Genomic DNA, 15,428 nt, shown 5'->3' on the forward strand with positions numbered 1-15,428 from the left:
AAAGTATTGGTACGCAATCATACTTATTATAAGCAAACTGGAGAATTTCCCATTTCTCAACAAAAAATATATATGTGTAAACTAGAAGAGAAAGTGCTCCTTCAGTATTAATTTTGCTACATTTCTAAGGAATATGTTTAAAGAGTACACTAAACACAGAAAAGTAGTTGATGAAGATTTAAATCAAAATTCAAAATATGATTTCTGGCCAAAAAAACCACTGCGAAAGGTAAAAAGGGCAAGTGCAGCTGGGAACAAAATAATGAATATTTTTAATTATTCGTGGATTCTGATATCCTTATTCCCCGATTCTCCTTCCAATTACCATGATCAAAAAGAACAGGTCATATAACTATAACTTGGACATCTGGTAAGGTGGCCTAAAACTCCCAGACACTTGATCAAATTTACATTAAGCAACAAGGGAGTCTGGCAATGGGACAGATTAATACTTAAAAGGGATCATCTAGAGATTAGAAACACTAATATAGTTTAACTGTAATAGCTCAGCTACAGACAGAATAAAACAGAAACCTGAAATAAAGGCCTCCAAATGTTTTTGAGGTTCTTAGTTAGCTCAAGGTTAAGGAACTGATCAAAACCAAAAAGATCCCCAGTTCAAATCAGGCCTAAAAAGTTACTTAATTGTCTTTACCTCCCAAATAGCTATCTACATGCTCATCTCATTACAGGCAGCCCCCCAAAAATACCACTGGGAGAGGAAGCGGGAGGCGTGAAAACTCCTTGACAACTACAGTAGAAATCAGAAAGGCAGGTCCATTAAAGGAGATACCGAATGGACACAAACACCAGGAAAAAAGACAGCCTCAGAGAGGACCAAAATAAACCTCTGCCTGACAGTCCACACTTTTCCCCTCTCTCTAAATTCCTAGTTGCCTTAGATGTAATATTATATTTGCAAATTCTCTGGCATACGAACTCTTTGAAGTAACATAAAAGCCAACTATATTTCATTAAAAGCAGACTATTCTCTTGAAAAGAATGAAAAATCAACTAAAGCTGAATAATGAGAATAACTAAATTTGTTCTACCCAAAGTTCAGCACAGTAAACATCTTGAAAAACATTACTCAGCAAAACCAGTAGAGGTGCCTAGAAGAGAACTCAGGTCTTTGACTTTGTGCCTTTGTCTTCATCAGTTGGGCAAATGTTTCTCTGAACAGTGAACAGCAGCAAAACTCAAATGCTGGGGAAAGGCAAACAGTGAGATAACGGACTAGATTAACCATAAAAATGAGACCCAGCTTAAATTCCCCAGGCCACCTCTTACTAGCTCAGTGTCCTTGTCTATTAAAAAGAGAATATACATATGTTGAAGGGTTGTTGTGAAGACTAAATGATAATTTACATACACAGCAGGTACCTAGTAAATCCTGTTCGGTACAATATTAGAACTATGTCTAAACCCTCATGTTCCCAGACAACCATGTCTTCCCAGCTAAGGAAGTTAGGGGTCATAAATTTTAGAAGCTATTGAACCTACACTACAACTTTCGAAAGTACAGGAAGTTTAATAAAAAATTTTAAGCGGTTAATTTAGCCCTCTAAAGGGGAGAAAATCAAGGTGTATGAACAATCAATACCATTATCAAAAGTAACTGGGCAGTCCTGGTAAGGAAGCATGTGGCCTCAGGAGCCAGACTGCTTGGGTGCACCGCCTGCTTGCTGTATGGCCTTGGGCAAGTTACATAACCAATTTGTGCCTCAGTGTCTTCCTCTGTAAAATGGAGATGTTAACAACAGTACCTCTGTCTCAGAAAGTTGCTTTAATTATTCAATTAATTAATGCATGAAAAGTTTATAGCACAGTAAGCCCTCAAAGAATACTAGCTTTTATTTCTTTAACAAGCCTCTTACTAGAATGAGGATATTTATGGTTTCAAAGATGATCCCTAGCCTATAAGTAGTTGAAATGCCCTCTTTTTCTTACCAAATACCCTCCTAACTCCTCCTAGCAAAGTTATACAGTACACATTTTTTTAATTGAAGTACATTTCTTTATTAATTCTTAGATGGAATGGAATGACATCAAGTTTAGAGAACAGACAAAAGTCTAAAAGAGAATCAGTGTGATAAATAGCCATCATCAAAAACCTTACAATCAGCAGGAAAGCACATAAACAAAGCCTTTGGCCCAAGGGAGTAAGAGGCTTCTGCCTCACCCCAGAGGCCTGAGAAGAGAGCTGAGGGCAAGCTGTAGCAATCAATGTCTGCAGACCTCTGGGAGGCTGCCTTTTGTCCAACCATTCACCAAACTTTAACTCCCACTCTTTCTCCTCAAAGCCTTCAACAGAGGGGTGATTGAAAGGCAGGATGTTTTGGGGGTTTTCCTGCTTTGTTTTGTTACATTAAGCACACAAGTCTTTTTAAAAGCTTTATATGAGAGCCAGCGGTGATGGCCTAGTGGTTCAAGTTCGGCACACACTGCTTTGGTGGCCCAGGCCGTTCCTGGGTGCAGAACCACACCACTTGACTGTCGGTAGCCGCGCTGTGGTGGCGGCTCACATAGAAGCACTAGAAGGATTTATAACTAGAATATACAACCATGTACTGGGACTTTGGGGAGGAAAAAAAAAAAAGAGTGAAAGATCGGCAACAGAGGTTAGCTCAGGGCGAATCTTTCCCAGCAAAAAACAAACAAACAAACAAACTTTGTATCAGACTTTAAACACTCATGGACTATAATCATATGTGCTGAACAATTAATTCACTGGAACTTCTTAAGAATTTAAGGCCCTAAAAGAAGCAGATTATCAGCCGTAAATGCCATGGACCTTTGGACAGGCTACTATCCCTCAAAATCACTATATGCACCTACCCAGCATCATCAGACAAAAACCAGTCCCTCAAGAACACCTCCCAACTCCAGTGCAATAGTCCCCCGACCCCCACTCCCCTGAGGGGGCATCCCTGGGAAATAGCATAATGGTGACCTTCTACTGCAAAACCCTGGGCCATTATGTCATGGTGCACAAACCTAAAAAGCATGCCGAACATTTAATAACAATGATACAAGAAACAAGTATAAGTTATTTAGAAAAACATACATTATTTAGAAAACAAAACAACTCTTCAGTAGCCTTTAAAATAAGTGCTTCCAGAAAAGGAGTAACCTTCTGGTTACTACTAGAGATATGCCGCAACACATGTTAAATCTGTAAAATAATTCAGTGCAAAAAGTTAAGCAGGCATTAGGGAAAAAACCCAGCCTAATTTATGCTAACTAATTAGGAATCTAATCAAACTTATGCACAAGATGTAAAACCAAAACCCCAACGGGCAGAACAACACTCTACTTACCTCTTATTCTAGGGCTCAGCAAGATGCTCAGCAGTATACTGGTCAGTATTACAACTTAGTCGCAGCTTGTTATTTGCTTTTGTAGATTTCAATACCCACATATATTAATCTATACAGTAAACATCCTCTGAAAACTACAAGTGCCCATGTTAAATAAAGAGACATTTTGGGTTAAATCTCCATACATTTGAAGCAAAAAAATGATGCCTCCTCCTCCACTTTTCTAATCTTTCCCTAAAAACAATGTTATTTTTCCTACCATTAAACTATTGTTTAAATAAACTTAAATACAATACTACAAAGGTTGTCAGTTTTCTAAGATTAGCACTTATCAATTCCACTTTTTAGCGTGTAGTACAAAATTATCAACATAATTTTCAATCCTTAATAATACTAAGTATGCTACACTAATTTTCATGTTTTATAAGAAAAAATAGTTTTTACAAAATATAAAACCTCTTTCAGTCTTGGACAAAACTATAATTGAAACAGAGACAGGTGCCTGAAGTCATCAAAACAAGCTGACAAGAATTCAAAACTTTGTTATTTGCAAATTAACACAAGGTAGGCTTGAGGCAAATAACTGGTTATTTATGTCTCTTTCAGAGGGAAAAACGTTCCAGCACCATCTATGAAACCTGTTCTTATATTCCAAAGGCTAGTAGTTTTTTAGGATGGCGGGGGAGGGGGGGGGACGGACAGATAAGGTTGTTATTTTAATTGTTGTATTTAAACCTTTCAGAAAATAAATGAGCTAGCTGGTCAAAACACAGCCACTCACTCAAGAAAAAGATCATAAAGATTACAACTCAAAGCACACCCTCTAAATCATTAACATGTTTTTCTTCAGTATTTTCTTACACAATGTAAGATTATAAATACACTATTATTCTCTATTAAAGCATAAAAGAGAACTCAATTCAGTTGTTTAAACTCACATTAAATTCCTCCAGAATGATAATTTGAAGATTACCACAAGCTTAGCCACATCAAGTTTGGAATTTCATGGCCTACAGTCAGATGACAGACAGACAGGACAGTCAGTCAGTTCTCACTGACTTAGAAACCAAAATCCAATGCTTGAAGAGGTTTAATGTCAAATCTAACCTATAAAAAGTCATAAGCTTACTTCAAATTCCTCTCAAAGCAACCTTTGAAGAAAAAGAAAAAATCAAGAAGCCATTCAAACACCAGAGTACTACTCCTGCCTGAATCTTTAACAAAATATCAAACAAATACAGATGGCCAATTAGTTAGACTTCAAAGAGCCACCTTAATGAGAAAGTCTTGTCAAGAAAGAGGAGGAGGGAAAGTTTTCCCAACTTTAACAGATACTATGATGAGAACTAAACGACATGGAATTTTGGCCCTGGGAATTTAGTCGTTAGCACACTTCGTAAAAAATGGGAATAAATCTAATAAATAAATATTATAAGTGGTGGGGTCACCCAGTCAACCTTGCAATTTTAAAGGGATACTGATGGAGTGGGGTTAAGTATGAAAAGAATAAAATAATTTTTCCACTTTACTCAAATGGATGGGTGATGAAGTTCAACACAAACATTTTTCCTTTTGCTTGTTTTTTTCCCCAAATAATTAAATATTTTATGCTCACATCACTGACTCATTTTCCAACATTTGCTTCATGCTGTCAGGAACTATACCTAACTCTGCACTTTTACATACATTAAGTTGATTGCCTGGTGATTTTTTTTTTTTTATCTTTCTTTGTTTCACTAAACTGAGATTGGTGAATCTAAAAGTTAGAAGGAAATTTAATAGGTCACATCTAGTCCAATGGTCCTCATAGTTTCGTGGTTAGACACCATTCTCATGCCCCAACATTTCCACAAATAACATGATCTCTCCATTAAGCTATGGTGCTTCTCTAGCAAGTTCTTCTCCACCCATCCCTAAGGAGGAAGTCGTCCATTCTGTGTTCAAACACCATCAATGATACAGTGGCAGAAAACTCCCTTGAATACCTTCTGGGACAATCTATTCCACTTTTGAGCAGCTCCACCAAAAAGTCTGTCCTTAAACTGCCCCCAAGTCCAGATGGCTTCGACCACAGGTGTTGCCCACTCCGAACGAGTCTGCCTTTGCTCACACAAGAGCCCTTCACATAGCTGAAAGAACTAATAGTTCTCTAAGACAGGTCCTGAGTTCCCTCACCATCCCAGTCTTCCTGTGAAACACATTTCAGTTTATCTGTATTCCAACAGAATACAAAACAATAAATTAAAACCTTAAAATGATTTTGATTTCACTTTATACAGTCTACTACTTATGTGACCAGGCAAAATATTTCAAAGCTAAGTTTGCTCAGTTAATAAGACTTTGATACTGAGGATCTTGGTAATCAGTCTTGATGAAACAAAGAACTGTTCCTCTCTCCATGTTTCTTTAAACTTAACCAATCACAGAACTAAACAGACATTTTTCCAAAGAAGACATACAAATGGCCAAAAGATACATGTAAACATGCTCAACATCACTAATCATCAGGAAAACGCAAATCAAAACCACTATGAAATATCATCTCACACCTGTTAGGATGGCTATTATCAAAAAGACAAGAAATATGGGGCCAGCCCCGTGGCAGAGCAGTTAAGTGTATGCACTCCGCTGCTGGCGGCCTGGCTTCGGATCCTGGGCGCACACACACCGACGCACTGCTTGTCAAGCCATTGTGTAGTGGCGTCCCACAAAAAAGTGGAGGAAGATTGGCATGGATGTTAGCTCAGGGCCAGTCTTCCTCAGCATAAAGAGGAGGATTGGCACGGATGTTAGCTCAGGGCTGATCTTCCTCACACACACACACACACACACACACACACAAAGACAAGAAATAACAAGTGCTGGTGAGGATGTAGAAAAAAGGAAACCCTTGTACACAGCTGGTGGGAATGTAAATTGGTGTAGTCACTATGGAACACAGTATGGAGGTTCCTCAAAAACTCAAAAATAGAACTACTATATGATCTAGCAATTCCAGTTTTGGGTATTTATCCAAAGGAAACAAAATCACTACCTCAGAAAAATATCTGCACTCTCAAATTCATTACAGCATTATTTACAATAGCCAAGACATGGAAGCAACCCAGTGTCCAGTGACAGATGAACGGATAAAGAAAATGTGGTGTATATATACACAATGGAATAATATTTAGCCATAAAAAAAGACAAAAGTCCTGCCATTTGTGACAACATGGATGGACCCTGAGAGCATTAGACTAAGTGAAATAAGTCAGAGAAAAACAAATACTGCATTATCTCACTTACACATGAAACCTAAAAAAAACGAACTCATAGATACAGAGAACAGACTGGTGGCTGCCAGAGGCAGGCAGGGGGTAAGGGGTGTGGGAAATAGGTGAAAGTGAGGTCAAAAGGTACAAACTTCCAGTTATAAGACAAATAAGTCCTGGGGATATAAGGTACAGCATGACTACAGTTAACAAATATACTGTACTGTATATTTGAAAGTTGGAGTAAATCTTAAAAAGTTCTCATCACAAGAAAAAAATGTGTAACTATGTGGTGATAGATATTAAACTTATTGTGGTCATCATTTTGCACTATATACATATATCAAATCATTATGGTATACACATCTTGGACTAATACAATGTTATATGTCAATTTTATGTCAATAAAACTGGAAAAAAAAAGTATTTTGAAATTGATACCCACAGTTACTTTTCAAGTCAGGGACTTGGTTATTTTCTCTCTCTAGTCCCAGTTCCAATACATTTTTGGAAGGAAGGAAGAAAAGAAAGAATAAGAACTTAACTTAAAAGCTGAGAGATTTGTTTGTGTGAGAAAGGAAAACCTATGCAGGTCACGATAACGCAGATTAATAAACAGATACAAGCAAACAGGCTGGTGGCATATGTGAAGACTTAAAACAAATATTGGGGAAATTAAGTTTCCAGGACAAAATCTAGCCAATGGTATTCAGGAGTTCAAGGCACCAACTTAATCATTATAACTAGGGAAAAAGGCAAGGATCCAGTTATTGGGAACCTTATTACCAAAGTCAAAAGGACTCAATACTAAGACTGACCTTGAGGTTGCACTAGTGAGTTACTGCCACACTTAAGCAATTCATATATGCATTTCATGCGGGGTGAAGATTAGTCCCAGAGTCTGGGCAGAAGCTGGCTCTCTTGGCAGGATTTCAGGAAGCATATTGAGGTTATAAACATAGAAGTGGAGAGCTGGATGGAAATTACCAAGGCCAGAGAAGGAAAACGAGCCAATTCTCAGGTAATCTAAGTTGGTTGCAGTTTGGTTTGTGATTTTTAAATTTCCAGATTACCAAGTGTGAGCTCTACCTTTCCAGGAAAAAAAAAGAAAAAATAATAATTTACCAATCATTTCATAAAAGCGGGGTACCCTTCAGAAGGAGAAACTAAGGGAAATCACAGGTAGATGAGCATACCCCACAACATGAAGGGAAAAATAAACACACAGTCCCATGCTGAATTCAACTTCTCTTCAGAATTACCACAGCACTTTGTGGGATCTTCTAGAAGAGGATTTTGGCCTCCCTGCACCTCAGGGCCTGGGCCTGCCTTAGTCTTTTTCTAGGATTTGGTACCATGCCCAACAGCAGTAAGCATGCAATTTGTGTCTGCTAATGAAATTAATTGGGGGTCACCTATTTGGATAGAATTCGAGTCTGAACTCAAAACTTCTCATACTCATCCTTTCATTTAAAAGAGTGCCAAGAAGCAAAGAATTACTGAAACGTATCCCAACTCTGAAAATCTGATGCCTTAAAAAAATAAAGAATTTACAAAATAACACAGAAATAAGGGGAATAAAAGAGACCAAAATAATTTGTTTTCTAAACAAAAGACTTAACATTTATAAACTCCAACTAAAACCCATAACAACCTGTAGTTTTTGTACTTTGGTCCATATGCTAAATAGACATGTTTAATTATAGCCTTCTTGGGTAGTATTTTTTATTTGTAGCATAGCTACTACATCTGATACATTATATTGCACATAAAAGTCCATTTTAAAACAAATTACTTTAAAATCTGACCTTTTACACAGCTGGCACAGACCAGCTGTTCTGCTGCACTGTTTAAAGGCCTACTACATTCCCAGCGGTTATTTACAAAACACATGCTCTCTTTATACGCTGGCACTAAATTTCTACGTCTTCAAGAGCTAATTCTAGGCTGACCAATTAGTATACAAACCTTTCCCACCGCAGGTCCCATCCATTCACTTAGTTCTGACCATTCTAAGCATCTGCTACATATAGCTCCTATTAGGAGGTACATCTACCTACAAAACACTGCAAAGTCACTGTGACATTAGATTAGTGTTTAAAACAGATGCACTGACAGCCAAAAAAAGAAAAAAATCATCCCATTTGGGAAGAATTCTGAAAAGAGTTAACAACTAAGATACAAAAAATGAAAAAAAAAATGATAAAAGCTCAATAGAACTATGTCAACTTTATAAATTTTCTTGTTTACACTTAAGAACAAGGAAAGAACAGAAAATCTTTTCATAACGATAAAGCAGCATAAGAGACAGCAGCATCATAATTCAAAGCTGTGGGAAAACAAGCAAGCAATTACTATATACTCATTACAAAATACTATGCTGGGAAAAGATACGGTCAAGATTGCAATTTGCTCTTATAAAGGAATAATTCAGGATACATACAGTCTTTGCCTACAAACAAAGAAGCCAAGAAGAACACTTATATACAGAGCTTCCAGCAGAAGGCTTTGCTTATAAGCCATTAATGCAGAGGGGAAAAAAAAACCCTCAACTTGCTAATTAGTTGAAACTGTCTGCCAATTCAACTGGGAAATGGTGCATTAGAAAAAATACCTACCCCCAACAACTTGTTAATATAATCTCTGCAACTATAACTAAAGAGATCATACACAACTATATCATTGGATAACAAAATAGAAGGAGAAATTTCTTTTAATAAAAGCAATTCAGCTAACAAATGATGAAGGAACGAAAGAATCTCCAATAAAATCGATTAATGGATCTAAGTGTTGACCATCAATAACAGCTTACACCAATCACAAAACGAAAAAACACCCTGAAACAGAATGTGCCTCCCTGATGGCAGAACACAACACCAACTAAGAAAAAGTCTTGGGGAAAAAAAAAATCAAATCTGAATCGGACTGAGCTTCTAGATCCAAAAGAGAAGTCAGAGGAACAAGGCAAACATCACCATGGTGACCTCCACCTTTATCTCACATCATACATAAAAACTCAAAATGAATCATAAACCTAAATGTAAGAGCTAAAATTATAAAACATATGGAAAAAAATAGGAGAAAATCTTTTTGACCTAGGGTTGGCAAAGATTTTTTAGATATGACCCCCCCAAAAAAACATAAACAATAAAAGAAAAATCAATAAATTGGGACTGTATCAAAGTTTAAAACTTTTTGCTCTTCAAAGATTCCATTAAGAAAAACAGACAAGCCACAAACTGGAAAAAAAATATTTGCAGAACATATATCTGATAAAGTATCTGTTTATAAATAACTCCTACAACTCAATAAACAATCCAATTTTTTTAAATAGGCACAAGATGTGAATAGACACTTAAAGAAGATATATGAATGGCAAATAACCACATGAAAAGATACTTAACTTCATTAGGGAAATACAGATTAAAACCTCAATGAAACATCATTACCACCAATGAAAACTGCTCAAGTGAAAGACTAACAACACCAAGTGTTAACAAGGACGTGGAGAAACTGCAGCTCTCACACGATGGTGCGACGTAAAACAAAATGGTAGTACAGCCCCTCAGAAAACAGTTTGGCAGTTTCTTAAAAAGTAAAACATACAGTTACCATACAACCCAGCAATTCTACTCTTGGGTATCTACCAAAGAGAAATGAAAACACCCATACAAACATGTTTACACAAGTGTTCACTGCTATGAACTGAAAACAACTCAAATGTCCATCAATTAGCGTGAATGGATAAAGAAAATATGGTTTATCTACACAATGGAATACTTCTCAGCAATAAAAAGGAATGAACTAGCGATCCATGCCATAACAGTGTGAAGCTCAAAAACATACTAAATGAAATAACCCAGGCACAACAGACTACATATTGAATGATTCTATTTACATGAAATGCGTAGAAAAGGCAAAACTATAGAGAAAAAAGCAGAACAGTGGTTGCCGGGGTCCAGGGTAGAGGCAGGGGTTATCGATATACAGTCATGAGATCATTTTGGGGGGTGATGGAAGTGTTCTAAAACTAAATTGTGGTGATGGTTGCACAACTGTATAAATTGACTAAAACTAACAAAGCTGTTCACTTAAGGCCTAAAATATGCCTCAACAAAACTGTTTATTTTTTAAAAATTTAAGAGACAACTGCAATGCATCAGTCATTTGGATCCTACAAATAATATTTAAAAAAATTTTTTTACTGTGGTAAAATATGCATAACATAAAATTTACCATTTTAATCACTTTCAAGTGTATAGTTCTGTGGCACTAACTACACTCACATTGTTGTACAAGACATTAAAAAAAAATAACAGCATGTGTGATACAAGGGGAATTGAGCTCTGAATGGATTTTGATGTTATTAAGAAAAAAATGTAGGCCATTGTTATGGTATTGTAATGGTATTGTGCTTACATTTTAACAATAAAAAGAGTCCTTAACTTTTAGAAGTACATACTAAAATCTTTACCAATAAAATGACTTGATATCTGAAATTTGTTTTAAAATAATATTGGGAGTGCAAGACAACCAAATGTAATGCATCATCCTTACCTAGATAATGGATGAAAGAAAAAAAACTATGAAGGACATTATTAGGACAATCAGAAAAATATTAACATGGACAAAGGAGATGACAGTATTATATCAATATTAAATCCCCCAAGCGATAACTGCATCGTGGGTTATGTAGGAAAATATCTTATTCTTAGAGATGCAAGCTGAAGTATTAGGAGTGAACGTCATGATATCTGCAATGAATTCTCAAATGTTTCAGAGGGAAAAAAACACCTATATAAATTATACATATGCACATATATATATATTACACGCACACATATATACATATATATAAAAGAAAAAGAGAGAAAGCAAATGGTGATTTTAGGTGAAGGATTAAAAACGGGAACTTAGCAAAAATGTTAACTGGTATAAGCTTCTTGGAAAGCAATGCTATATGACATCTTAAACACTAAAGACATTTATAAAAACTAAAACATGCGTACTCTTTGACACAACTCCCCTTCCTGGAATTTATCTTCAAGAAACTCACACAACAGTGCCAGAAATAAGAAGTATTTATTATAATATTGTTTGTAATGGTTAAAAAAAATTTTAGAAACTACTCAAATATCCACCAATAGGTGGCTGGGTAAATAAATTATGGTAAATACTTAAAATGAAAAAAATAATATGGGAGGAAGAAATGGGTATGTGTATAGATGAAACACTACTGGTTGTGAGTTGACTACTGCAGAAGCAATCCATGACAACGGATGCATGGATGTTCATTTTACTATTTTGTCCACTCTTGCATATGCTTGAAATGCTTTGTAACAAAAAGGTGTTTTTTTTTAAAGGACCATACAAAATTCCAAGGACACAACACTTTACAAGTGATCATCTACCACATTTCTTTCCCAAATTAATAATATCAACATAGAGTGAGGGGTTCTATACTACATAAATGGGTGCGTATAAATATTAAAGTTCCAGAAACCTTAATTTTTCTTAAATCCTCAGGTCACCCTGAGTAGAAGAATCTCTCACTTTCAAGCATCTTGAATCCAACAGAAAGCGGATGGCAGCTCACACTGTGCTCTCGCCAGCAAGCAGTTCTTCATTTCTAACATAGGAACCACACTGCTCTAGCTCAGGAAAGAAACAAGCACAGAAAAGATGACTACCTATTTTAAACTTTGTTTTCTATGGAGCTGTCCAGTTTATCCTTTTAAAGTTTCAAATATTATTTACACTACATATTGTGCTATTTCTGAATTAGAAGCAACAGAATTATTATTTCAAAGTAATTCAACATTCAGTAAGTAGTTAGGAGGTTTCCCCTCAGTTTAATTTGCACACAGTAAGTGCTCATTTAAGCAGCTGCCAAAGGGGCACAAACTGGATGCCTGTCCTGAGGATCCTAAACCCCATAGTCCAAGACCACTGACTGCCACCCAGAACCCTACAGCCATTGGGCTCAAGAGCCCACAAACTCATAACCTAGTCAACACCAGCTTGCTAAACCTGGAGCAGGAATTTTCAAAACAGCCTCTTTTTTCCAACAAGTTATATGGTATTCATTAAGTACCAAAGCAATGGGGAAACAATGATTCAAGCTAAATTTAATCAATATTGTTATTTATACATAAATTTCCAGTGGTTGGTTGTTTTGTTTGCTTGGTCTTAGCCCAAAATTATGGTATTTAAATTTTCACTCCAGAAACAGAGCTATTCTTTTTATATCTCAATTTCAAAGGAAAAAACCTCTACAGGTTCTGCATAACAGCCAGTACCACAAATCAAATCCTAATCTTCATATGGAGGAGAATTTAAAATAGTGATGATACCAACTGGATATTTAACAACATTAAGGAATTAACTGATTTTTACAAATGACAAAGGTATTATGGTAAAAAAAAGAAGTCACCATTTTAGAGATAACTACTGAATTATTTATGAAGTGATATAATACTCAAGATTTTGCTGTAAAGTGATGCAGTGAGGGAGGCAAAATTGTGTACGTGTGTCAGAGAGGAAAGTACAGATAAAACAAGCCAGCCACGTGTAGATAATTGTGGAAACTAATGGGATTTTCTGTTTCTGTGCATGTTTCAATATTGCCATAAGAAGAAGTAAACCATAAAATAAAATTATAGTAATAAATCAGGCTTCTCAGAAGTTACAACAAAGAAGCAGTAGCATCATCATTAATTGTTTTAAACACAGAAATAAAAAGGGTGCATGATAACTGACACCATGATATTCATGGATGCTATTACTCTGCTGTAGAAACGGCTGCATTTTCAGCAGCATGAGAGGCGATTCCCATGACTAATATCCAAACTTACATTACATTACCTCCAAAACACATTTTGTATTTTAGAGATCCTTCTGGAAAACCAATGATATTTAACAAGAATTGACTAAAAGATCATGACTGTTACCTGGATATTTCCAATTTCTGACAATTCTTTTCTTCAACAACCTTTTCTTTCAACAGTGAACGTTGAAGCTAGAGCAGTAAGGGAAAAAACCGGTCTGTTGCTGGAAATCCATCTTTTGAAGTTATAGATATGAGATTTTAACTGAAAAAGCAGCAATATCACCAATTGTTAGCTCACATTTGGTTACTGAGACATAAAAATTCACGGTTCTTCCTATTTTATGTGCTCACAGCGTGAGACATTTTTCCTTCATAGCACTCCGGGGCATTTCCCTTTTTTTCAAAGAATGAAATGCTTTTGGGGCCGGCCCCGTGGCTTAGTGGTTAAGTGCGAGCACTCCGCTACTGGCGGCCCGGGTTCGGATCCCGGGCGCGCACCGACGCACCACTTCTCCGGCCATGCTGAGGTCGCGTCCCACATACGGCAACTAGAAGGATGTGCAACTATCTACTGGGGCTTTGGGGGAAAAAAAAAGGAGGAGGGTTGGCAATAGATGTTAGCTCAGAGCTGGTCTTCCTCAGCAAAAAGAGGAGGATTAGCATGGATGTTAGCTCAGGGCTGATCTTCCTCACAAAAAAAAATAAAAGAGAGAATGAAATGCTTTTAATAACTTAGGTAGTTTTATTCTGATTTTCATTTTTAATTATGGAAGATAATCAAGTGGCAGATTCCTGAGATTTTCAGACACAGCTTCTTTACCATTCATGTACAAAAGAGAAATACTGGGTCTTGTCTTAACCCCTTCAAGCCTTCAGCAGGCACCATTGTTCACTTGAATCACTCTGAACATCCAACTTGACCACAGCCAATACATGCACCTGCTAAGCTGAAGCAGCCCATCCCAGGTACCAAAACAGGACAAAAGGGAGAGACAAAAAGGGTTGCAGCTGTTTCAGTCTGAAGCCTCCTTCTTGACAACAGTGTACGCAGAGCACAAAAGTATGCATCTTTTCCTGAGGCAAGGGACAGTTAAGTCAGATATGCTGTAACTTTTAATAAAATACAAAATTGTTACAGAGTAATAGTTTTTTTTTCTTCCAACGCAAAATCAGTTTGTTCATGTTTTTGAAAAGTGAGGGTCTGTTTGTTTTTAAATTCTTGGGAGTTCGGTTGAATATAGTCAGGTCGCCTTTCTTATCAACTAGAAAAAATTTACTGAACACTACATAAAGATGGGAAATATAAACACATGTTAAATATAGTCTCTATACTTTGAGAGCATGTAATGCCAGTTGGGAAAACCTAACAGTGACATAAGACAGCAAACGATGACTACCTAATGCTCTGTGAATAAAGTGAAGGAAGGCCCTAGTTTAACCCGGGTCCAGAATGAGGAAGTAATTTTGAAAAACAGCGAAGAAGAAGATAATTCCAGGCAGAAGGATAAGAGCAAAGGCATAGCGACGGGAAAGTGCAATGTGTGTTTCTGGCACTGCGACTAGACCAACTGGTTTGGGCGAAGGCTTCAAGACAAGACTGGGAAGCTAGGTTGGGGCTAGCCTGGAGGTTTTCTTGTCAAGGGTTTGGACTTCACCCTGAAGGAAATATGGGAACACTCAAGGTTTCTGATCAAGGTTAAGTGACATGAAAGTAAGTGGTAGTGTACATATAGAGAGATGGGTAGTGACTTTCAGGAAGGAGTGGGGAGGAAGAGCCTGGAAGCTAGTTCAGGGGATGCTTACTTTAGTAATTCTAAAAAGAAGACCAGAAACATCAAAAGATGGAGTGACAAGAAAGAAATATTTCATTTATGTAACACATCTACCATTCACAAAGGACTTTTGCTCAAAAGATTTCATTTTACCCTCAGAACAATTTGTAAAGTAGCACATTTGTAACATTCCACAAGTAAGGAACTGTTGCTGGGGCATTTCCTATTAGGATTGTTTGTCATTCCATGTTTCTTT

General features: G+C 36.7%; 1 protein-coding gene across 7 annotated transcripts in view; it reads right to left on the reverse strand.

The window, feature by feature from the left end:
* SFMBT1 (Scm like with four mbt domains 1) overlaps window positions 1–15,428 on the reverse strand; it is a 122,602-nt gene that overhangs the window by 73,586 nt on the left and 33,588 nt on the right. Inside the window, exon 3 of one of the 7 annotated variants that reach the window (XM_058561046.1) lies at window positions 13,522–13,662. The exons of the other annotated variants lie outside the window; for them this stretch is intronic. The gene's annotated coding sequence lies outside the window, so the exon portion shown is untranslated. The remainder of the gene's footprint in view (window positions 1–13,521; window positions 13,663–15,428) is intronic. 7 annotated transcript variants of the gene reach the window in all.

Source organism: Diceros bicornis, chromosome 2, assembly GCF_020826845.1.
Source record: "Diceros bicornis minor isolate mBicDic1 chromosome 2, mDicBic1.mat.cur, whole genome shotgun sequence".
Lineage (NCBI taxonomy): Eukaryota > Metazoa > Chordata > Mammalia > Perissodactyla > Rhinocerotidae > Diceros > Diceros bicornis.